This window comes from Oratosquilla oratoria, chromosome 21 (assembly GCF_046742065.1).
Source record: "Oratosquilla oratoria isolate Oo_2021 chromosome 21, ASM4674206v1, whole genome shotgun sequence".
NCBI lineage: Eukaryota > Metazoa > Arthropoda > Malacostraca > Stomatopoda > Squillidae > Oratosquilla > Oratosquilla oratoria.
In genome coordinates, this window is record NC_134797.1 from 47,270,474 (window position 1) to 47,297,973 (window position 27,500).

At 40.0% G+C, this 27,500-nt stretch overlaps 1 protein-coding gene across 3 annotated transcripts in view; it reads left to right on the forward strand.

Moving 5' to 3' along the window:
* LOC143036894 (adenylate cyclase type 2-like) overlaps positions 1–27,500 on the forward strand; it is a gene marked incomplete at its 3' end in the record, with an annotated part of 150,412 nt that overhangs the window by 42,015 nt on the left and 80,897 nt on the right. The window contains 1 exon segment of one of the 3 annotated variants that reach the window (XM_076204829.1): positions 10,019–10,115. 3 annotated transcript variants of the gene reach the window in all.

Sequence of the window (27,500 nt, forward strand, 5' to 3'; positions counted from 1 at the left end):
CCCTGATCCTAAAAGAACCCTGGCACCTAGAGGAACCCCGAATGTTCAAGTCACTTCTGTTCCCTGTCTTGCTGGACGATTGTGAATCATGGACACTGAATGGTGACTTGAAGATGTGTCTCGATGTCTACGATGCCGAGTGGCTTCGGAAAATCGTGGGGGTATCGCTGGAATGATTTCGTATCAGACCAGAGACTGTACTGTGAGACTCAGTCTAGGCCAGTTACCTTCAGCATAAATCGTGAACGTCAATTCCAGATATATGGGCATGTGGCACGTTTCCCTGATGTTGATCCTATTCAGCGTTGTCTCCACAAGAGACAACCCTCGATGGAGAAGACAAAGGGGGCGCCTACAGAATTCATTGATTGGGACAAGTTGATGGAAACTGTCGAGAGTTGTTAGGAGTGGGAAGGGTGGGTGACTGCATGGGAGCTTGCTTGGAGAGGCTGTGGGGACTGACGCCGGCGTGTGATTCACCATGGCCTTAGATCACGTGTTGGGTTCGTGATCGACAGTTATTAAACTCCCGGATGAGAGCTCAGAGCTCGTATGACCGATCTATGGGTAATACTGTGACCTTACACGCACACACACACTCAACTCCCCGCCCACGAGAGTTGGAGTAACAACTCACAGCGCAGCGATACTGAAATTATTTCAGCCCTAGGTGGGATTCGAACCCGGACCGCCGTAGTGGCAGGCGAGAACTCTAACCACGCCACGATGTTGTGTGTGTGAGTGTGTGTATGTGTGTGAGTGAGTGTGTGTGTGTGTGTGTGTGTGTGTGTGTGTGTGTGTGTGTGTGTGTGTGTGTGTGTGTGTGTGTGTGTGTGTGTGTGTGTGTGTGTGTGTGTGTTCATATTTTTGTAAATATTTTATGAGCTCTGTTAAGCAATCTATGTTATCTTTGCAATCGTACGTAAATTATTTTATAGCGTGTATTCTTTTTTTTATATATCTCTTAGTACGTATTCCGTACGTGCATGAGCAACTCTTTTTGTTTATATATACGTTTGTGTACGCTCAGGTGTCCGCATTCCTTTAGTCTGTTTATGCGCATTTGCTTGGAGCTCGGATGCAGGTATTCGGGCGAAGGCCACCGGAGTCACCAAGAGCGTAAATCTTGAAGTTTATTTGTGAAGATAAGTGGCGGAGTGGGAGGGCGGGGTCGAGGCTGGCCGGGGCGGGCCGGGGATGGGGGCCGGGCCGGGGACACACTACTAAGGGACCCGCGATAGGTAATCAGTGGTTCCTCACAAGGCGATGACAGCCCTATCGATAAAACCAAAGTGACGGACGTTTCGTAAAATTTTCAGTTCTGGACCTGGACAGTTTATTTATTTATTTATTTATTTATTTTATTGTATTTTTTTTTTTTTTATGTAAATTTTTTTTAGGTCTGTTCTTGCGCCAGTGTGATGTAGGCAGCGACAGTTTTTCGTATAAGATACGAGATTTTAGGTCCGTTCTCGCGGCAGTGTGATATGGGGAGTAAAGAAAAGAGAAAAGAAAATGGAAAGATAAATCTTTCGGCACTGAGGATGTCTGAACGGATTTCGAACAGTTCTCCTGTAAACCAGAGGGTCTCGCCCGGTCCATTCCACGTCCAGGCGGGTGTCCACCACTTTAGTTACAAAAACAAAATCATCTATCGTTTGCCAGAGCCAAAACTTTAAAGTTTGTCACCGCAGATAATAGATATGAAACGACTTCAGATGTGAAGATCTCAAATGCTTCTTCTTCTTCTTCTTCCTCTTCTTCTTCATCCTCTTCTTCTTCCTCTTCTTCTTCTTCTTCTTCCTCTTCTACTTCTTCCTCTTCTTCTACTTCTTCTTCTTCTTCTTCTTCTTCTTCTTCCTCTTTTTCTTCTTCCTTTTCTTCTTTTCTTCCTTTCTTCTTTTTCTTCTTCTTCTTTTTCTTCTTCCTCTTCTTCTTCTTCCTCTTCTACTTCTTCTTCTTCCTATTCTTCTTCTTCCTCTTCTTCTACTTCTTCTTCTTCTTCCTCTTTTTCTTCTTCATTTTCTTCTTTTTCTTCTTCTTCTTCCTATTCTTCTTCTTCTTCTTCCTCTTTCTCTTCTTCTTCTTCCACCACTTTAGTCACATAACAAAACCATATATCGTTTACCAAAACCAAAATTTTAAATTTTGTCACCGCATTTAATAGATATGAAACGACGTCAGATGTGAAGCTCTCAAATGCTATAAGCCCAATGAAATCTCCTGAAGTTAACCATTAGAGGAAAGAAAAAATTAGTGAATTGTGAAACCAGGACGAAGGGTTGTGTCAAGATTTTTTTTTTGTTTTTCGTTCTTTTTAGTCACCATTTGCTCATTTAGCTGATGGCGTCTGTCTAATGTTAACAACAACAGTTTGCTTATACATATGCATACACACATATATGCATACATTCACACATAAATACTGTACATATATACATACATACAGTCACACACACACACACACACACACACACACACACACACACACACACACACACACACACACACACACACACACACACACACACACACACACACACACACACACACACACACACACACACACACACACACACACACACACACACACACACACACACACACACATATATATATATATATATATATATATATATATTACATACATACATAGATACTTACATTCATAAATACATACATTCATACATAAATACTTACATTCATAAATACATACATACATTCATACATAAATACATACATACAATACATGAATACATACATTCATAAATACATACATACATGCAAATACATGTAAATAGACTGAAGGAACCTAAAGCAATTTGTAGAATATTTCCTTTAAAGTTCTTGTTGTCCCCCAGCAACAGACTACCCCATTCAGTATCTTTCTACATTTTCACTTTAGTCATTCTGACCTGTCACCAGACGATTTCTTTCAGCTGACATTAACCCCCACCTTAGTCAAAATCCTAAACCTTACCTAGGATTACTCACAATTTAATTCATAGCTGCCGCCAGTTGATTTGATTCACCCGAATGATAAGCTAGTATGTATGTGTTTGGGGACCTACGTAATGCCTTGACTTGGTGAGTTATCAGTGGTGCGTGTGTTTACGAGTTCGTAAAATGTTTAGACGAACCCATTTAAAAGTTTACGTTCATCAAAGAAATGTGATTATTTCGGTGCACCATGTGTTTAGCTCGCTCGTGCATGACCCAATAACCCCCGTGCAGCACTTGGCAAGCTTTGTTCTGGCTGTCGCCGCCAAGTGATGTTATTCAGCCAAGGGGGCAACCCTCCCACCATCGGGCAGCAAAAGGGGTTAAAGTGACCCATTAACATACTTTGTGGATTGCCTTTTGGTTACCTTCAGGAAAATTTATTCAACTGAAAATTGTATGCATATGTCTATATGCATATATATATATATATATATATATATATATATATACATAACAATTCCGACAGTCGTCCCCGGACTCGGCCCGAGGCTTGCTGAGCTACTGAGACTCTAAAATTCTCCAACCTGGAGTTAATCTAACTCCCTAGGACTAAGTCGACTGCTAACTGACGTCCTAACTTAATTTTACGGAGAACTAAACCCACTCGTAGCTCGTGGTTAACCTGGTCCTTATCTTTGATAGACTTTCGTCGTTATCATACCTGAATAGAATCACCAGTGACGGCGATGTCAATCAAATAATCCCGACAGTCGTCCCCGGACTCGAACCGAGGCTTGCGCGACGCAAAGCCGACGCTCTACCAACTGAGCTACCGAGACTCTCAAATTTCCCAACCTGGAGTTAATCTAACTCCCGAGGATTAAGTCGACGGCAGTTAGCAGTCGACTATATATATATATATATTATATATATATATATATATATATATATATATATGTACATATATGTATATGTATATATATGTATACATATATATACACAAATATACATATATGTATAAATATACATATGATATATATATATACATATATATATATATATATACTGCAAGTATGTATATATATATATATACATATATATATATATATATATATATATATATATATATATATATATATATATATATACATACAGCCTGTTTATGTAAAAATATCATTAAGGAACTGCTGTATACAGAATACATTAAACACTTAACGAGACATTTCTTCTTTTAGTTATGGTAAATGCCATGGGTTAGGCAATGCCATCCATTCGAGCACAAAGCCTCATCTAAACGATATCGATATTAGCTATAAAAAAAGTTAATGAGAAGTGAGTTAACTCTTTATTTATGAAAGGGATTCTCAGCTGAATGAAATCGGCTGAGGACACCGAGACTAAATAGTGAATATATAAAATTTTCTTTCAAAGGTCCAAAACGAGTCAAAACAGCTACGATTCATTTATGTTCGTTGTGTCTCCCTTGCAGTGCATCACACATTCGTTTCATGATATTGGGTTTAAGGTAACCCCCACAGACACTGGAAGGGACTGAAATAGCCTGGCTAAGGGTAGCCATTTGTCTAAACCTCACATACGTGTCGGATGGCTCGCCTGAATAAAAATCTCGGTGAAATTAAGACTGCATACAGTACCATGAGATTTGGCGTCGGGGAATGGTTAGGACGAGATCCAGGAAAAACGTTTTTGTACGCTCTGTATGGTACAATCGGTAGCGTCATTTCCTCGTGATAATGACTCGCTACAACCAATGGTTCAAACTCCAGGAGTGGAGCTAGTTCATCCAGAAATAGTACCGCCTACTTCGGAGGGACCTGGACTTTGTCTACCATGAGGTGGATGAAATGGTCACGCGGCAGCTAGAATATAAACAACAAAGGACCACTTAGTGTGGAAGGGGTCGAACTACTGTTCTGCCTTGCGAGCTGCTGATGTCACAATGTTCAGCTCCGCCGTTCCTGTTTGTTGTTGGCAGTAGCAAAGTCTCTTATGTATCCATAGGCTCGAAAGGTAATGGTAGTATTTTGACAAGGGGGGGGATGGTGGTCAGTATATAAAGTTCTGGCTGTCACCAGGTGATTTTATTAAACTAATTGAACCTACCCATAATTTGACCTCATCCGGCGTCGCCGCATAATGTGACATCGGGCATAAATCATTCAGTTTACTGGGCGCACGTCTGTTCGTCCGTTCATTAATTTGTTCGTTTGTTTCACAGAACAGGAAACGAAATCTGATGGGTTTTTTATTGGGGGGGGGGGAGGGAGGGGGGTTGATTTGCTTGAAACGAGCCGTATCGTAATCTCTTTGTCATCTGCCATTTCCTTCCGGTCTTCGGGACCCCGGGAATCCAGCCTCGTCATATCATAGACTGAGTCAGGATCTCTTAACCGGTGGGTAGGGTTTTTGTCCTCGGCAGACGGTACCCGGAACGCATGCGCAGTACAAACCATAACAGTGGATGTGTAGCCTGATCTGTGAAAAGTTTCATTCATTTGCAACGTTTCAATGATCTTAAATTGCCTGTGTCATATTGTACTTAGTCTCCTTTAATGAAAAATGTGTATCAATGCACTCCTTTGCCTCGCGGGAAATAAGATCACCTAACGGCCGACAGAATGTATTTGTAAGTCGTAAATCAGAGTAGAAAAGTTCACTGAGATGTATGAAATCCAGAACACATATTCACAGCGAACGAGCTGTCTGCACTCAGGACCAAAGGAAAAAGGGAAAGAATGAAAAAAAAAAGAAAAAATCTACCAAAACGCAAACGCATTGTTGGACAAATCCGAAAAACTTTAGGCTTCTAGTCACACCAACACCTCCAACTCGCTCGTAAGACTTTTGGCATTCTACTGGTAGATTGGACAAATCCACTTCACTACAGATCCACGGTGTCAAGAAACGGAACCTGAGGTTGCATGGACACGTCTTACGCTCATCAGTCCTTGCGAAGACAATCTTACAAGGCACCGTCCGAGGATCTCATGGAGGAGGAAGACAGAGGAAGTGGTGGGAAGGCAACATCCAAGTATGGACAGGCATGAAGCTGGCAGACTCCCAAAGAACGGTGAAGGACAAGGAGAACTGAAGGGAGGGGGTGAGTGTGTCTTCGACGGTGCCCCCAACGACATCAGCAGAAGTCAAGAGATAGGGAACAGGTAGAGAAGAGAAAGTACTCATACCATTCGAAGTGCAGGAAGCTGCAGTCAACACATTATGTCGTTAAATGTGTCCCAAGCATAAGGTTGGATGGGTAATAATGATGATAATTCGGTTTCACGTCGCGAGCCCCCCCCCCCCTATCAGGAGGCTAGGACGTTGTCCCTTACAAAAGACTTTGTAGCATGGCATTTAATGAACCATGACCTTGGTCCAACTCACCAACGGCAGGGTTCGAACTGCTGTCACCTCGACATCCGCCGCAAGTACCGACGCTCAAACCTACTTGGCCAGCAATGGTCAGTACCTGCACGAATTAGGAACTGTTGGGATCGTATAGACCTGTACAAAAGTTTCTTTGCTAATTAATTAATCCAGAGAGATTCAACAACCACCCCAACTCCCCGCCTCACTAAAACAAAAGAAACCGCTTTTCCCTCTTTTTTTCTTCTTCTGACGTCACTCAAAAGAAAACGTGACGCCGACATGACGTAGAACGACATGGCTTGACGTCATCTCTCGTCGCAGACGCGCGTCAACCGTTTTACTGTCTCGAAAGATAACTAGACTTACACATGAGTGTCAAATTCGTTCATACGCGTATCAGTACACTCGTCTTGGTGGATGTACGTATACTTTTATTATATAGATAATGATCTAAAGGGGGTTGAACGTAGTGCTAAGAAACTGGAAGCTGTTAATATTTCTTCATTCAGTCCATGAAAAATTCAGTAAAAAAAAAATAATAATAAATAAATAAATAAATAAATAATAATAATAATAATAATAATAATAATAATAATAATAATAATAATAATAATAATAATAATAATAATAATAATAATAATAATAATAATAATGATAATAATAATAATAATAATAATAATAATAAATGACATCAGTCATCAGACATTGAAGATGACTACCTAAGGACAAAGTTCTAAAGATTGAAATTCCTTGAAATAATCAGACCGTGATAAAGTTACATCATTTGTGAAAAATACATATGGAAATAAAACATCAAATAATAAAGACCTCTTTATTCAACGAGGCTTCGTGGTTATAAAGACGTTATCAAACAGATTTAAAGATGAAAAATATATTTAAAAATATCATTATCAGAGTACAGAACGATGTGAATTACATGAGTTTGTTACAGCTTAAGCAATATTGTATGATTTGTAAGTTTGTATAGATTATAAGTTTAGATCAATAAGGAATGAGAAAATGTCAGGAGAGACACTATTTATTTTCATAAGCTTACAATACTTTGTCTCCTTCAAAATAATTGCCTATCACATCTACACACTTCTGCGTGCGTCTCTCCCAATCCTGGAAGACCTCCTCAAAGTCCTTTTTCAGTAGTCCCTTCAGGTAACTTTCCGATGCCTCTTTCAGCTCCTCTGTTGACTGGAATCTGGTTCCCCTGAGGCTGTCTTTCATGCGTAGGAACAGGAAGAAGTCGCAAGGGGCTAGGTCAGGGCTGTAGGATGGGTGTAGTACCACTTTCATTCCCCTGTCGGCCATCGAGGTGGTCACCAGCGTTGACGTGTGGCATGGGGCTTTGTCCTGGTGGAATTACCACTGGCCACTCCTCGACTGCTGAGGCTTCTTCTTCCTCATCTTCTCCCTGTAAGGTAATATTCCTTATTGACGGTTTGACCCTGAGGAACCCATTCAACGTGAATGAGCCCCTGGGAGTCAAAGAAAGGAATGACCATGGCCTTCTCTTGCGACCTGCTCATCTTTGCCTTTTTGGGTCTGGGGGAGGTCGTGTGCTTCCACTGAGCACTCTGACGTTTGCTCTCAGGGTCGTAGGTGAACACCCAACTCTCGTCGCAAGTCACTACCTTATTCAGGAAACCTGAATCAGCCTCTATCATTTCGAGAATGTCAGTGCAACATTCCACACGAAACTGCCTCTGGTCGTCGGAGAGGATCTTTGGCACGAACTTGGCACAGACTTTGTGGAGCTTCAGATCTTTGGTCAGAACTGTCTCTACTGTGCCAATACTAATACCAACAGCTTCAGATATCATCCTCACAGATATTCGACGGTCTTGCATCACTAACCTTTGCACTTCCTCAATGTTTTCCTCATTGCATGCACTTTTCGGTGCTCCAGATCTGGATTCATCCTCAACCTGTTCATTTCCTTCAGAAAATCTGTTAAACCACCGATAGAAACTTGCTTGGCTCATCTGTTCATCCCCATAGGCCTCCTTTAACATTCCATAAGCTTCTTGTTTGGTTTTCTTAAGTTTAACACAAAATTTGATGGCTTAACGTTGCTCCATGTTTCCCTGCATCTTGACAAGTGTTCACAGATCGGTAAACCGAATCAGACTGGTTCCACCACGTTCACCGCTGCAGTCAGACCTACAAATGTAGAAAGTTGCCAGGTAGTCATTTTATAGAATATATGTATGTGTACTTAACCATGAAGTAGTATTTTGATCAAATCATATTTCATGTCTCGCCTGACATTTTCTCATTACTTATTGAACATACCTGTATGTGAATTATGGTTTATGATATGATTTAACGTCGCAAGCTCCCTCCTATAGGGAGGCTAGGACGTTTCCCCTTTCAGAGGACTTTGTAACGTGGAATCTAATTAACCATACCCTTGGTTTAACTTCGCCGGTGGCTGGGTTCGAACCGCCAACCCCTCTACCTTCGCAGCAAGTAACGGCACCCTAACCCGCTCGGCCAGCGTGCTTCCAATGTAACTTATACAATTTGTTTTATTCGAATATTATACATATTATTTCTACAGCTAATCATAATCGCAGTGCATTAGAAATAATAAGTTTGCTTAGTAATAGTTTACATATTATTTAGTATACAGTAGTTTAGATGGGTCAAGAGGTCCAGTTAGGGATGACAAGTGTTAAGGGACATAGAAATACCTGATGTAGGCCTTATGGTCTCTTGCAGTCTCCTTCATTCTTATGTTCTTATGCGTTAAACATAACGTCGTATGTTTAAACGGATATGTGGTACAGGAAACCACATACAGAGCGTCAGGTACAGTAGGCTCAAAGAAATTAACGACGTTATTTGCGATGGTTGTTTCTTTTCGGATCACCACTTCTTCGTTCGGCCGTTAGGGTCCGATTACAGCAGGAGGCCGACAGTAAAGAGTTCGTTTGGGTGAAAACGACTTCGGTTACAATATTTTATTTTTCAAATCTCCAAATATCAGGTTATCTTTCTGCCATATATAGCAAAGCTGAATGATGAAATAAGGGATTGTGAAAATGTGCGAATGTTAGACATACTGTTGGAATATCCTTAGATATGTCAAGATTTCTGTAAACGAAGTCATATTCTAGTAACTCAAATGAAGGTTGGAGGTAGAATGTGGATGGAAAATACCCCAGTGTGATCATCTCTTTAGAGGATTATTCGCTTCTGTGTATGTGTATGTGTGTGTGTGTGTGTGTGTGTGTGTGTGTGTGTGTGTGTGTGTGTGTGTGTGTGTGTACTTAATTATATTTACCTAATTGTAGTATACAGGAAAGGAGCAACGCTCGTGGGGTCCCGTCTCCTACTCTCTAATTTATCGTACCAAGGCTCAAATTCATGTACAGTTCCAATTTAATCTATATCCTTGATTTCCAATCATCTTATTTAGATCTGAGTTCCTGTATTGTTCCAGCCTGGGATATATCACCTTCTAGACTATTCCAATTATCTATGCATGTATATGAAAAACTTTATTTCTTCACATTCTTTAGACATGCGGTCTTTTTTTTTTTTTTTTTTTTGGGGGGGGGGGGGGCCGGCGGGCCGGGGGTGGCGGGAGTTGCGATTCTTGTTGGCGGGTGTAGATTACTGGACAATATCTTATCGCTGCCACATGATGATAATGAGCGCACAGATTGGGAAACCCGTTGCACTCGTGTACTGCATTTTCCCTCTTCTCCCCACCCCCATTTAAGAAGTTTTTAATGTCTCAGTCACTGTAGAATAGAGCTGAGCAGGTTGAAGTTCCGGCGGTTCTTGTGAGGGTGGAGGAAAAATCCAGATTGTACATTATCAGTCATCCACACATCCTCGTTCACTGATATGTGCAATTAGCTTCACTTACAAATATTACAGTCGTCGGTGCCTCTTGCAAAGTTGCAGCGAGCGTATTTTTTATGTCACACGTTAACAGGTTGTAAAAGACCCGTTTGTGGCCTCAATCTACAACTCAAATGTATACACCATCCACTCAAACACTGCACCCAGGACCTCACCGTATCCCCATCCAAGGCGACCTCAGCTTCCTTCGGGTATCGCCACCCCTAACAGTGGCATACCGCGGACGCTGACTCCTGCGTCCTTGTATGAACTGTGTCCGGACCATTTGCAAGGTTGAGGTCCGGGCGGGTGCCAGCCCCGCAAAAACCACGAAAAAATAAATTTCATCTAGGACTGTGCTGCTTCCGGCCAAGCCATTGACACTATCAAGTCTTCATTCTGGTGAATAATATCCTTCTAGAGATAGGGAAAATGACAATGGTCACTATAGATGTTTCATAGATAACAGAAGAGTTGTAGACGTGCCTGAAAGAGCTCCTACTTTTACAGTGATTTTGAAGCAGAGAAAGTGCTGTGTACTAGAGAAAAGATGGTCAAACGAGCGGTGATCGTACCACCGTACCACCGTTATTTTTTTTCTTTTCTTTTTTCTTCTTTTACAAAGTGTTGCAGTGATCAAGCGCTCATTAAGTCTAAATAAAGTGCAAATCAATAATATCACGTGGCAGTGCCGGCAGTGCCAAGGAGTGCAAACTACACATATCCTAAGGGATGCGGCGGTCATAGGGGAAGTTGTAAATGGTCTATCGGCTGTCCGCGCGCGGTGTGGGGGTAAAAGTGGACATCATCCGTTCTGTAGGTGGACGGAAGCCTTATCTATGCCTCACTTGCTGGTGTATTAAACAGTGTTCCGATAAATCAGTGAAAATTGAAAAATGTCAAAGTGATATAACGGTGAAAAATGACAGCGTAAGAAATGTCAACCATAAAAGTGCAAATTAGATGAAAGAGTGATCGAGCAAAGACCCAGAGAAGACGCAGCCAAGAAGAGTGGCCGCGTCCTCTCTTCCTCCTTAACCACAAGCCTCCCTTCCCCCCCTTACTTGGCCCTTCCCCATTTCCCCCTCGCCTTGGTCAGTCACCCTTCCCCCCCTCCTCCCATCTTTCCTCTCAGACGTGCCAGAACAGCCTTGTAAGGACCACTTGGTCTGTTGCTGTTCGTATGGCCATGTAACTTTCCCTCTTTCCCCCTTCTCTCTCTCCCCTTCTTTATCCCTCCCCTTCTCTCTCTCTCTCTCTCTTTTCCTTCTTTCTCTCCTTCTCCCCCTCTCATGGCTGCTTCAAACAGTGAGATGGCGAGTAGTTGTGTTTCTGTGATCAGCGCCGAAGAGGTACAGTCTCCACGTAGTGGAATTGTAACTTTAGAGAGGACTGTAGAGGACCTTAAAAAGGAGAATCGAGTTCTTCGCTCGATGGCCCAAAACGCGAACGACAAACCATGATTGAAACCTGGGTAGGAAACAGTGACAAGAAGAAACGAAGATGCAAGAGAAGAATAGTCGACAGACCCCTGCCTGCAGCTAAGATTTTGGTTTTAGGGGATAGCCAGGTTAAGTATTTAGATACGGCCCTCTGTGACAAAGATAGGAAGCATAGGACCCAGGTGTGTTTCCCTGGGGTGGGGATAGGTGATGTTAGAGACAGGATAGAAGAGTGTACAGTCGGGGAAGGTGTGGATCCCATAGTTTGCTTGAGTGCTGGGCGGAATGACAGGTAAATTGGGGAGTGATGAATTGTTTGCTTGGTTCCGGGATGCACTAGATAAGTTTAGGAATAAGGGAGGGGTTCCTTTTGTAAGTGGAATCCTTCCGAGTCATAGATTTGGAGGCATGTGACATTCCAGGGCTATTGCGATGAATTGCAGGCTGGAAAAACATTGTAAGGCTAATGGATAGGCATTTCTGGACAACTGGGATCATTTTTACGGAAAGAATCATAAATATACATGAGACGGGGTGCACTTGTCACCCAAAGGATTTCGTCTCCTTGCTGAATCCCTTGAGCGAGAAGTAGGCATCCTCCATTTTTTTTTTTTTCGGGTACATTACGTGGGAGTTGGGGGGGGGGGAAGTATCGAAATGTAGTGTAGGCAATAGAAACAGCTCAGAGAGGGACTGCGAAAAGAATCACCTAATCAGGAGGAAGGAGGATAAACTAAAAGTTTACTATACAGACTGCAGAAGCGCAATAAATAAAATTTATTTGCTATGAGGTAACGCATGCGTAGAGAAATTTTATATTATAGCTATTACTGAATCCTGGATCAATATGGCTGATAGTCATTTCCTTCCGGAAATCAAGATAGAAGGATAGAAGTTTTTTCATAAGGACAGGGTTGGCAGGAGTGGGGAAGGAGTAGCACTTTTCGTTAGAAATACAATAAACCGTATTACCAACAATTCGATCAAGGAAGAGTATAGTACGGAATTTAGTCGGGTGGAGATTAAAGGCAAGAATAAGAAACTTATTATTGGCGTCCTATATAGACCTCCTAACCTCAGCATTGAGCTGACTGATCCCCTGCTTCATGAAATTCACAGGGCGTCCCAGTACAAAAACGTTGTGATCATGGGAGATTTTAATTATAGAAACATTAACTGGGAATTTTTAGTAAGAGATCAGGAAACGCAAAATTTCGTAGACACTGTGAAGGATAATTTCCTTAAACAAATGATTACCAATCCTACGAAGGGAGAGAATACTCTGGACTTACTTGCAACTAACAATGAACACCTAACGAGTAACGTAAAAATGGGAGATAGTCTAGGCTGTAGTGATCATCAGAAAATAAGATTTAATATTAATTGGGAAGAATTAAATAGTTCTAATAACGTTCTAGTACCGGACTTCACGAGAACTAATTTTGAGGTTATGAGAGAGTATATAAGACAGATGATCTTTTACAAGCGTGAGGTCACCAGACCGGTCAGCGATTTGAATGAATTGTACAGTAACCTAACAGCTTTAATTCTAAATGTACAAAGTAAAATTATTCCTCTCAAGTCAATACGGAATAATAGTAATACTCCCAAATGGATGACGGACAGGCTGAAATACGAGATCGGAATGAAAAGAGGACTTTACGTAAGAATAAAAAACGTGGAAACACACCTTAGATCCAAATATAACGATATGGCAAGACTGGTTAAAAAGAATACGCGCACAGATAAGCGTAATTATGAAATTAAGGTTGCCAGACAAGCGAGATCCAACCCCAAGGGCTTCTTTCATCTCTACAGAACAAAAAATAAGGAAAGGATAGGCCCAATTAAAAACGACGAAAATGTCATGATAGAATCGGAGGAAAAAATGAGTGAGGAGTTTAACAAATATTTTCTCTCGGTGTTTACTAAGGAGAGGTTAGATAAGGTACCTGACTGCGATCCGATTTTCAGTGGGGATGAAGAAAGTAGACTATCAAATATCAGCATTAGTAAGGTAGAAGTAGTCAAACAAAATCCCTGGGTCCAATTTTTTTTTTCCGAGAGTACTTAAAAAGTGTAAATTTGAAATATGCGATCGGTAGACACTGGTTTTGTGCCTATTGCTTGGGGGCAGGCAAACTATATTCCTGATTTCAAAAAGGGAGATAAATCGTCTAAATGCAACTACAGGCCAATCAGTCGGTAAAATGCTTGAATCAGTAATAGTTAATGTACTCAAAGATCACACCAAGAGACAAAATTTGGTTCGTGACTCACAGCATGGGTTCTCCAAGGGTAAGTCATGTGTGACTAATCTTCTATCCTTTTACACTAACGTACAAAGGCGCCAGATAACAATGATAGCTACGATGTTATTTACCTTGACTTTAGCAAATAGTTCGACAAGGTGTCCCACCAGAGACTACTAAATAAAATCAAAGCCCATAGCACAGGAGGAAAAGTGTTAGAATGGATTAAAACTTTGATCAGTGACAGAAAACAGCGAGTGTAAATTGGTGTAAAATCCAAATTGGGGAGTGTTTCTAGTGGAGTTCCCCAGAGCTCTGTTTTGGGTCCCTTATTGTTCATTACGTACATAAACGATTTGAACAATGGGGTTGATAGTGATGTTAATAAGTTTGCGGACAACACTAAAATAGGACGCCTAATTAGGTCAGGAGGTTAAAATGGCAAATGGACTTCAATATCTCAAAGTGCAGCGTATCAAACATAGGGTTACACAACCCCGAAAATAGATATAGCTTAGATAACACGTTTTAGAGGAAACTGAGTGCAAGAGAGACTTGGGAGTTCTAGTGAATCCTGACCTTAAATCCAGGAAACTGCATTAGCGCCAGGAATAAAACTAACAGAGCACTAGGTTTCATTGCTACAACGATTACGAATAGAAGTGCAGAGGTAATTATCAAACTCTAGCGTTAGACCTATCCTTGACTATGCAGTACAGCTCCGTCTTATAGAATGGACATCAATTCACTAGAATCAGTACAGAGGAGAATGACCAAAGTGATACATGGACTCAGAAATTTACCTTACGAAGAGAGGCTTAGGCACCTTAACCTACATTCTCTGGAAAGACGCAGAGTGCGGGGTGATCTAATAGAGGTGTTCAAGTGGATCAAAGGCTTTATGAAAGGTGACGCAAACAAAGTCATCATATTAAGACAACAGGCCAGGACTTGCAGTAATGGATTGAAATTGGACAAACTTGGATTTATGAAGGAAATAGGGTGGTCAACAAATGGAATAGACTTAGTAACCATATAGTCAGCGCTGACATTATCGCTTATTTTAAGAAATGGTTAGACAACTTTATGGATGGGAATGGCAGGTAATAATAGACATGGAACTGCCTAGTGTAGGCCTTATGGTCTCTTGCAGTCTCCTTCATTCTTGTGTTCTTAAGAGCGTCTATATGTTGACGAGTAGGGAAATACCTTCTACTGTGCTGTATGCTTAGTTTTTCCACTGTGATGCAGTTTGGCAAAATAGTGATAGTTTTGGAGTCCATTAAGACACCGTTTCTGGTAACTTCCATATCATGCCCCCCTCCTTTTGGCTAACCATGTTCCAAAAACAACTGGTAAACATTTCGAAAGAATGTTACATGGAGTTACATAAAGTTAAATGGACAAACAAACAGCAACAGACCTACTGGTCCTTACAAGACTGTTTCGATACTTAACCTACTATTAATATTATCATCACTGCTACTGTTATTCTCTTTCTCTCTCTCTCTCTCTCTCTCTCTCTCTCTCTCTCTCTCTCTCTCTCTCTCTCTCTCTCTCTCTCTCTCTCTCTCTCTCTCTCTCTCTCTCTCTCTCTCTCTCTCTCTCTCTCTCTCTCTCTCTCTCTCTCTTTCTTTCTTGCAAGAACACGGTGTCCACGTTTGTCTCGTTCTGTAGCTATCTTTTGTCATTTTGCAGAAGTGCTTGGAAAGATAGCAACCTTCTGATGCTGAAATTAAACAATCTTATCATCACAGTTCAATATATAAGAAAACTTTATCATATCACCAGGTAATCTGGTTTTCAGAGAAGAAAATATGGAACTCATCCCGTTATCTCCATCGAATATTACTTATTGCCTTACTGATCTTCCCCGAACTTGCCCCAATTCGTTGGTCCTTTTTATGATTCACAAAGATAACAAAACTATTTGATGATTCTAGAGATACTTGGTTAATTTGAAATTTCCTATTGGATTTGCAAAAATGTAATGAACTTTTGCTAGCTAGAATTGTCCTATTGGATCCACGAAAATCTTATGGTCCTCTTTTTAAAGTTGTTTTAGTTTGTAGATTTTTTTTAAATCGATCCTGTGTAGGTATGGCATCCATGTGTACTATAAGACATATACAAGTTGGAAACGTAAAAGAAGTTTGAATACCGGTATGGATAACAAAACATCGTTGCACACGTATCGACTTTTCGCCGTGCGCCGTCCACGGCACGACGTCGTGCTTTCAAATAACCATGGGTGTCTATGGACGTTTTCACACATGGTCGTGACGTGTGAAAGCATCCATAGACACCCATATCTATTTGAGAGCACGTCGTCGTGTCGTGGACGGCGCACGGTGAAAAGTTGATACGTGTGAAACAAGCCTAATGATTTATGTTTTGATATTCTAAGTAGGGTAGTCTGGGATATTTTTTCCTGACATATTTTTTCCAAATATGCCAGGGAAAAAAAGGCTGCCGAGGAAATCACTTGACCTGTAGTTGAATAAAATAGCCTAGCGAGGCCAATAGGAAGGAAAAATTATGGGTATCAATTGATAAGGAAGAAGGTTAGGAAAGTCGTGATAGAGGTCAACCAAATATACAGCCCTCTCCTGAATCTTGATGGTGGCTATAAAATAAAACAGTTACCTCTCATTATAGTTGTAAACTATTTTGAGATTAACTTTCTTGCTACGAAAGGGGAGAGGATTCCCTCAGCTGAATAAAATGGCTTGGCGGAAGTTCAAATGCATCACAAAGCGTAGCAAAAAAGATCCTTGTAATGACCTTGCTTATTTTTTTTTTTTCGCTAAGACTGAATAGAATCGTTTGAAGACTGAAGGGCATAGTGAAAGGGCTCATCAATGCCAGCCAATTGTCCTCGACTGATAAAGGAACAAATATGTTCGGGTGCTACTTTAGCGTGTGGTCTACCCAGGTCATTTATATTTTAGTTTGCGGTCTACCTGTACTTTTACACTTTAGCGCGCGGTCTACTAGGTCGTTTGCATTTCAGAGTTCCGTCTACCTATACTTTTACACTTTAGCGAGCGGTCTAACAGGTAATTTACATTTTAGCTTGCGGTTTTCCTCCACTTTTACACATTGACATGCGGTCTAACAGGTAATTTACATTTATTTTGCGGCCTAACATGTCTTTTACATTTCAACTTGCTGTCTACCTGAACTTTTACACTTTAGCGTGCGGTCTAACAGGTCATTTACATTTTAGATTGCGGTCTACCAGGTCATTTACATTTTAACTTGCTGTCTACCTGTACTTTTACACTTTACCGTGCGGTCTAACAGGTAATTTACATTTTAGCTTGCGGTCTACCTGTACGTTTACATTTTAAAGTGCGGTCCACCTGCACTTTAACAATTTAGCGTGCGGTCTACCTTGTAATTTACATTTCACTTTGCAGTCTACCTGCACTTTCACACTTTAGCGTGCGGTCTAACAGGTAATTTACATTTTAGTTTGCGATCTACCAGGTCATTTACATTTCAGCTTGCGGTCTACCAGGTCGTTTACATTTCATAATAACAATAATAATAACAATAATAATAATAATAATAATGATAATAATAATAATAATAATAATAATAATAATAATAATAACAATAATAATAATAACAATAATAATGATGATGATGATGATGATGATGATGATGATGATGATGATGATGATGATGATGATGATGATGATGATGATGATGATGATGATAATAATGATAATGATAATAATAATTACAATGATAATAACAATAATAATGACAATAATAATAATAATGATACTATTAATAATAATGATAGTAATTAATGATAATAATAACATAATAATAATTAATAATGATAAGTAATAATAGTAATAATAATAATCATAATAATCATCATAATAGTAATAATAATAATAATAATAATAATAATAATAATAAAAAATAATGATAATAATAATGATCAAAGTAATAATGATAGTAATTAATGATAATAATAATAATAATAATAATAATAATAATAATAATAATAATAATAATAATAATAATAATAATAATAATAATAATAATAATAATAATAATAATAATAATAATAATAATAATAATTAATAATAATAATAATAATAATAATAATTTATAATGATAATAATAATGATAACAATAATGATAACAATAATAATAGCAATAATAATAACAGTAATAATAACAGTAATAACAATAATAATAATAATAATAACAATAATAATGATAATTGTGACAATAATGATATTAATAACAATAATAACGATGACAATAATATGTACGAGTATCTCTTCGGGCCGAATTCATCATCTTTCTTTATCAACTCCGACATCCTTCCCTCTCTCTCTCTCTCTCTCTCTCTCTCTCTCTCTCTCTCTCTCTCTTCCTCTTCTTCTTCTTCCTCTCGTAAGGAGAGCATACAACTGGCGACTGCCGTACACTCCTTCTCCTCCTCACACTCCTCCTCACACACCTCCTCACACTCCTCACTTTCCTCCTCCCCCTCCTCCTGTTAGCAGTCGGTGACATGGAAACAGACCCACATCGATGCAACTCAGCCAGTAGTCTATCGCTTCTATATATATATATCTAGAGTATATCTATCTATCTATCTATATATATATATATATATATATATATATATATGTGTGTGTGTGTGTGTGTGTGTGTGTGTGTGTGTGTGTGTGTGTGTGTGTGTGTACTTTTGTGAGGTGTGATCTTATTGCTCTGTTTTATATGTGGTATATGAGCCGTTGTGGCCAAGTTTGAGTTGTGTGGCCAATATACCCTTCGTTACAAAACGCATCATCTTTATTAAAAGTGCATGAGTATTTGTGCACATCATTACTTTGTTTAGAATTTCCCCTTACTCCTCCCAAGTTGTTTTTTCATTACTAGAGACGATATTCTGGGGTTACGATAATATATTAAAATTTCGGGGAATCCTCTGGCTTCTTTGGTTTACAATTCTTATGTATGATTTCTTACAAGATTTTCTCATCTTTATGTGCGGATGACATTGTACAGAATGATGATAGAAAATGTTTAAGAATTGCTAACCAATGAAGCATAGTTATGTTTTTATACTACTGAGGACAACCAAGTCTGGATTGATACACATATGTTAGACCTGCGTTTCTCAACCTTTTTACCTTTGCGTAACCTTTAAAATAAATTGCATGTCTCAAGGAACCCCTGCGCAAAAAAAAAAAAATATATATATATATATATACCATATCTTTCTCATTCTATTTTCATCGTAATAATAGGTTAGATAGGATGATGTCTATATTACATTATTACGATGACCAAGAATATGTCGTGCGTGTTTAATCATATTACGTATATGAAATTAAAAAAATCAAAAGTGCATTAGCTTATCTCACTTGTTCTCGCGGAACCCTTAGGGACCTTTCGCGGAACCTTAGGGTTCCGGGGAACCCTGGTTGAGAAACGCTGTGTTAGAGCCATACAAATACGACTTTCATTTTCAAACATTAAACATATTTCTACTTGTAGCAATTCCGTTCGAGTCAAAATGCATTTTTCAAACAAAATCGTATCAACACAACAGAGGAAGCTATATTTTTATAATTCTGATTCATCACTAAGTCAAGTTCATGCCCCCGTAACGATACATTGAGTGTTAAGGCGTAATCACACTGAGCTATTTCCCTCCAACCTCCAATTAATCGGCGGTACTGCCCATCTCCACCACTTCTGCCGTCGGAAAATCACTAAGACAAAATATTTTGTTTCCTCAACAATTTACATAGAAGTTATTTTCCTCTAGCAAATCTGCTCCAACAGTCAGAGAAAAAATATAGCCCAGTGTGATATGGCCTTCTGCGGGCTGCAACTTTGCTTCAGCAGTCGAAGGAAAAGTAACCCAATGTAATAACGCCTTCACGCTACTTCTAGCTAGCTTGAGCCCCTGTCCATTGTCCTTTCCACGTGTAGAACCTAAATCCACGCCACGGCTTGCGTCAATCTTCTGTTAATCCCCTTATCTCCCCTCCCGGCCCCCCGCCCCCGGCCCCCGCCTCCTGGGCCCCGGGCCCCTCTCCATACACACTCACGGCTCACCACGATAGACCCGCGCGAAAGTGACTCTGACTGCCCGTTTTATGAAACCACCCACTTTCCCCCGACCTACTCCAAACCATTACGATCTTTATATGTATGTATGTATATATATATATATATATATATATATATATACATATATATATATATATATATATATATATATATATATATATATGTGTGTGTGTGTGTGTGTGTGTATTCACCTCGGATCTGCTGCAGCCTCTTTTTGAGACAGCCAGACACCACCCTACGGCAGTGAGCTCAGAGCGTGTGTGTGTGTGTGTGTGTGTGTGTGTGTGTGTGTGTGTGTATATATATATATATATATATATATATATGTGTGTGTGTGTGTGTATCTATATATATATATATATAATATAGTATATATTATATATTTTATATCATATAGTATATACTTATTATATTATATATCATTTGTTATATGTATTTTGTTGATTGTATATCAAATATTATATATTATGTATTATATATTATATATCATATGTTATATAGTATATACTATATTATATATATATATTATATTATATATTGTATATTATATATCATATATTATGTATAACATATTATATATCATATATTATATATTATATATAAATATATAAGTCTGGGGTATTGGCTGCATGTTATTGTGGCAATGTAGCATGCAGTTGATACTTTAGGGTCTATATGGGGCGCCCCTACGGACCAGAGCAACGCATTATTTTGTTTGTGATAGAGGAAAACGCTGTTCATAGAGAAATTATGACACTTTTATACTACGACTATCCCTCCGTTATGCTGTCCCCCAACCCCTTGTTACTATCGTGTACCATTTCTCTGAATATTCATTTCCTTTTTTCGCCGACCCTGTGGTGGGGGGAATAGAATGCTATCACCAAGTCTTTCCACTTGAGTCGTAAAAGGCGACAAAAAACAGGACGTGGATGGGATTAGGAGTCCTACTACCTGTAGCCCCAAAAGGGGACATTCCTAAAAAAAAGAAGAAAAGGCATAAGAGGCTCTGGGAGTTTTCCAACCAGTAAACCTAAGGTTTGGGTCTTTTAATGTGCGTGGATGTGGTACAGATGAAAGTAAAAGGGAAGAGATAGGCAGTATGTTTGTGAGAAGATGGATGTGCTGGCTTTGAGTGAAACTAAAATGAAAGGAAAGGGCAACTGTGTGTTTGGGAGTGCAGCTGGGAGGTACTCAGGAGTGAAGAGGGGACGAGGGAGAGAAGGGGTGGCTATACTAGTAAGTGAAGAGATAAGTAAGCGGGTGGTGGAGTGGAAGGAGGTTTCATCAAGGTTGATGTGGATGAAGGTGAAGTTGGGAAGGGAGATGTGGGTTTATGTAAGTGCGTATGGACCTGGTAGTGAGAAGAGCGTTGAGGAAAGGGAGGCTTTTTGGGTAGATATAAATGAGTGCATAGAGGGATTAGGGAGAAATGTCAATGTAGTTGCTAGGATAGGTTAATGCTAGGGTAGGAAATGGACCAATAGACGGAGTGATTGGGAAGTATGGAGTTCCAGGTAAAAATCGTAGTGGAGAATTGATGGTGGAGATGTGTCTAGAGAGTTGATGATAGCAAATACAGTGTTTAGGAAGAAAGTCAAGCATAAGTAGACATGGGAGAGGGTGGTGGATGGAAAGGTGGTAGATAGAGCGTTAATGGACTATATAGTGGTGACCAGGAGTATGGTAGGAAGAGTTAAGGATGTACATGTTCTAAGGGGAGAGACTGGGGGAATATCAGATCATTTTCTGGTGGAAGGTAAATTGAGAGTGGAGAATAGGTGGAGAAAGAGGAAAAGGGCAGAAGGTAGGGAGGTACTTAGAGTGAACTGCTTAAATGAGGAAAAAAGGAGAGTGAGTATAAGAAGAAGCTGAAAGAGGAGTGGGAGGGAGTAAATGATAGAGTAGAACTAGGAGTGGAGGAGGAATGGGGATGGTTCAAGGGGGGAGTCATAGGGTGTGCAAAGATGGTGTGTGGAACAAGGAGGGCGGGAAGAAATAGAAGGAAGGGTAGTGAGTGGTGGGATGAGGAAGCAAAGAAATGTGTAGAAGAGAAGAAGCTGGCATTCATAGATTGGCTACAAATTAGGACGAGGGAATCGTATGAGAGGTACAAAGTAAAGAGAAGGGAAGTTAAGCATAAGATAAAGGAAGCAAAGAGGAGAGCAGATGTGAAATGGGGTAAGAGTATGACAGAAAATATTGAAAGCAATAAGAAGATGTTTTGGGAGGAAATTAAAAGAGAAAGAGGAGGCGAATCAAGTAGAGAAGAAAAGGTAAAAGGTCCAGATGGAGAGATGATAATGGAAGAGAAGGCAGTGAGAGGAAGGTGGGCAGAGTATTTTAGGGAGTTGCTAAATGTGAAGGAGGATAGGGAGGGAAAGGTAGTTGTAGTGGGAAGCGGTAAGAAAATGAGAATGATGAGTGAGGAAAATGGAGGAGAAATAGGGAAGGATGAAATGAAAGCAGCTGTTAAGATTATGAGAGCAGGTAAGGCACCTGGTCTGGATGGATGCCATGCAGAATGTCTGAAGAAAGGAGGTACAGTTATGGTGGACTGGCTGGTGAGGTTATTTAATGTTTGTTTAAGAGGGTAGAGTACCAGAGAACTGGAGGAGTGCTTGTATAGTTCCGCTTTACAAGGGAAAGGGGGACAAGTGTGAGTGTAGTAGTTTCAGCTTGTTGAATGTAGTTGGGAAGGCTTATGGGAGGGTCTTGATTGAGAGGATTAGGAGAGGAACAGAGGGAGTAATTGGTGAGGAACAGTGTGGTTTTAGGACAGGTAGGGGTTGTGTAGATCAGATTTTTGTGGTAAGACAGATTTGTAAGAAAGCTATAGGAAAAGGTATGGATATTTTTTGGGCTTTTATGGATCTGGAAAAGGCTTATGACAGGGTAGACAGGAAGGCACTGTGGGAGGTACTGCAGATATATGGGATAGGAGGAAAGCTGTTAAGAGCAGTCAGGAGTTTTTATGAGAGTGGTAGAGCTTGTGTTAGGATTAGAAATGGAGAGAGTGAATGGTTTGAGGTAAAGGTGGGACTTCGTCAGGGATGTGTTATGTAGCCCTGGCTGTTCAATCTTTACATGGATGGGGTGGTGCGAGAGGTGAATGCAAGGGTAGTGGGTCAGGGGTTGGAGATGATTAAAGAAAATGGAGAAAAGTGGGAGGTGAGCCAGTTGTTGTTTGCTGACGACACTGCGCTTGTGGCAGGATCAGAGGAGGGATTGAGGAAGTTAGTGACAGAGTTTGAGAAGGTGTTTGAAAGAAGGAAGCTGAAGATAAATGTGGGTAAAAGTAAGGTGATGAGATGTACAAGGGGAGAGAGTGACAGCAGGCTGGAAGTGAGCATTAAGGGTGAAAGACTGGAGAAAGTGGATAGTTTTAGATACTTGGGTGCGAATGTGGCAGGAAAGGGAAGAGTGAGGGTGGAGGTAGAATGTAGATTGAGAGAAGCGAGTAAATGCTTTGGTGGATTGAAAAGTGTAATGAGAAATAGACATCTGGATGCTAAGAGGAGGTTATATGAAAGAGTGATTGTGCCAACAGCATTGTACGGGGCAGAAACATGGAACATGAGAGAGGAAGAGAGAATGAGTTTGAATACGTTTGAGATGAAATGTCTGAGAAGTATGATAGAGGTTACTAGGCTGGATAGAGTGATAAATGAGGAGGTGAGGAGGAGAACAGGGGTGGAAAGGGAACTGGAAGATAGGGTTGATGAAAGAGTATTAGGATGGTTTGGACACATGGAAAGAATGAGTGAAGAAAGACTAGTAAAAGAAGTGTGGAAGGCAGAGGTGGAAGGAGTGAATATGAGGGGGCGTCCTAGGATGAGATGGATGGATGGGGCGAAAGGAGCATTACAAAAGAGAGGAATGTCTGTTGAGGAAGGACGGGAGAGAACAGAAGATAGGGGTGAATGGAGAGGGGTTGTGTATAGATGATCATGTGATGCATGAGGGGGAGTGGGTGGAAGATAGGGGGTGAGGAAGTATGTATGAGAAAAATTTGACGCCGCCCGAAGGGATTTCTCCCCGTCTTCTCCTTTTCTGTATGAGGCGACGGAGAGGGGGGGTCGCCGAATTTATGAAGCGTCCTTACTGTGGATGTGCTGTGTCTTGCGACACTGCTTCTGACCCAGGGCAGTGGACAGGATGCAGGGATGACACGTCATCCAGGAGGTGCCAAGATAAGAGGGAGGGAGGAGGGTGGAGGGGAGTGGATTATATAGGAAATGGAATGGGTGGGAGTGGTTTCTATGCCTTTTTCCTTTTGGCTACCCACCGTGTAGGGGGAAAAAGCGTTTGGTATATGTATTATATATTATATATTATATCTTATACATTATACATTATATATTATATATTATATATCATATATTATATATTATATATTATATATTATATATTATATATTTTACATTATATATTATATATTATATATTATATATTATATATATATTATATATTATACATTATACATTATATATTATATATTATATATCATATATTATATATTATATATTATTTATTATATATTATATATTATATGTATCATGTACTATATACCATGTATCATATACTATATACTATATATTATATATCATATATTATATAGCAATTCATGTTATCATTTAGCACATTCAAACCTGAATGCATTGAGACACCGCCCATCACCTTAAATAGCCATTGACGCTCTAAGTCGTTTTTTTTCCACAAAACAATTGGATGCAGTCCGCCTTGTCCCTGGACGGGTTTGCAGTGTCACCCTCCAGCGCCTGACCTTAACCTCGTTGTTACTTTTTGCTTGGGGAGGTGATATAAGGATTGTTTGTCTTGATGCTCATCCTTTCCTTCCTTGACTGATAAGGCCTACAGAAAACTTACACGTTTTCTGCAAGTTCGACTCCTTTATTACTTTTTTTTTTATTCTTTCAATATCTTAACTATCATATATGATATATATGATATATACATGATATATAAATCATATGTAATCATATATAACTTCATATATGTATCTCCTTTATTTTGCCCCTTTTATCCTTCGTGTTTGGCAACAGCGCCTCATAACCAAGGTCACCTCGTCACCACAACGCAAACACCGTCGCAGCTGGAGGTGACCTCGTCCCCAGTGCACCCTGATTGGGCGGAAAGGACAACTTTCGAACGTAGTTGTCCTTCTGTCCTCAGAGAGGATGCAATCGCAGATCACCTCACCTTTTTCCACTCATCTCTTGATGCGTTCATGTGTTTGTGTGTGTCTAGGGAGGATGGATGGATGGATAGAGGGGACGGCTTTGCTTCTACAGTGCGGGTGATTAATATGCATGGTTAGGCTAGTTTTATACCTATCCACTTTTCGCCGCGCGGTGTGCACGACACGACGTCGTGCTCTCAAATAACGATTCGTGTCTATAGACGCTTTCTCTCGTGGTCGTGTGAGAGCGTCTATAGACACTCATGGTTATTTAAGAGCACGACGTCGTGTCGTGGACGGCGCACGGCGAAAATTCGATACGTGTGAAACGAGTCGTATTGTGAGCGTGTCCTTCTTGTTTATCTCTCCCGGTGGGCAAAAGAAGTGTAACCTTGCAGGAAGAAAAGACGTTTATGAATAAGAGAGCGCCATAATAAATAAATAAATAAATTGATAAGTGAAATAGGTGAACAAACGAGAAAATAGATAAATAGAATAAAAATTGAATAAACAATTTATCGATAAATAGATTAGTGGTTATATAAACAAATGATGATGATGATATAGATCAACGTCACAAACTTCCTCACCCTCCCCCCGATTCAGGAGGCTAGAACGGTGACCCTTACAGAGGACTTTGTAGCGTGGAATTTAATAAACCATGCCCTTGGTCCAACTCCGCCGGTGGCAGGGTTCGAACCGCCATCTCCTCAACCTTCGCCCCAAGTAATGATCCCCTAACCCGCTTGGTCAGCGCCAATAAATAAATCTGGATAGGCCGGAAGACATTCGTATATATATATGTATATGTGTATATATATATATATATATATATATATATATATATATATGTATGTATATGTATATATAAATATGTGTATATATATATATATATATATATATATATATATATATGTATGTATATGTATATATATATGTATATATATATATATATATATATTATATATATACTGTATATATATATATGTATATATATATATATATATATATATATATATATATATATATATATATACTTTTTTTTTTAGCTTACATTTTTTCCATATCCTGCAACTGAAATAAAGTGGTAATTGAACGAAGAAAAACGGTAAATTATTAGCTTTATACGCAATTATTTCTTTCACTAATCTCATTCTGACGACCACACCAGCCGATTGTCTACTTAGTTTAGGCTTTTGACACTTTTTCACTCGCCGGGACTTGATGTGTAAGTCCTCGTACGACGCTTTTCTGTCGCCATTTCGAAATGTATCGTTCACCTCGTCGCTACGCAGGACCTTTTCGTTCTTTTCGTTGTCGAGATGATCAAGAATGGGTTGGCGACAGCCAGAATAGAATAAATAAAGTAGTGTCATCCGGTAAGGAAGGGTCTAAAGCCGATGTCACATTACGCGGCGGAGTCGGATACGGCCAGATGATGGACAAGCTCATTTATCTTAATAAAATCACCTGACGACAGCCAGAATTCGATATAAGGACCACCATCTCCCCCTGACTCATCATAAGGGAGACTTTGCTATAGACAACAACGAGCCGCAACGGCGGGGCCGGATAGTGTGACATCGGGCTCAGAAACTCATCAAAACTGTGACCATCCCTTCCCTGGAAAAAAGGAGAAAAAAAACAAAACAAGATCGATCGAAGGAAATTGAAAAAACAAAAACAAAGAAATGCATTGAGATGATGTCGTCTGCATTAACTAGGGTCGAGCCTTGCCTGAATAGGATCGCCTGTCGATTGCCCATTGGGGATAATGCAGTTTACCTCTGGAGAGTGGGTCACTGGGCCAAAGGGATTTGCCCATTATCAACGATAGCCCCAGATATACCGTAACTAACTGATTGTGGAGCGCAAAATCTACGGTCACTCTCTCTATCTCTCTCTCTTTCTCTTTCTCTCTCTCTCTCTCTCTCTCTCTCTCTCTCTCTCTCTCTCTCTCTCTATCTCTCTCTCTCTCTCTCTCTCTCTCTCTCTCTCTCTCTCTCTCTCTCTCTCTCTCTCTCTCTCTCTCTATTTCTCTCTCTCTCTCTCTCTCTCTCTCTCTCTCTCTCTCTCTCTCTCTCTCTCTCTCTCTCTCTCTCTCTCTCTCTCTCTCTCTCTCTCTCTCTCTCTCTATGTTTCCGAATAAAGCATGTCCACGTAGCAACACTTCTTTGCAAATATATTTATTTGCAGATTGTAACCGCAATGTGACGATCTTTTTTGAAAACACACTGGATAACCCCTCAGTTGTAGACGCACGCACTCGTACACACACACACACACACA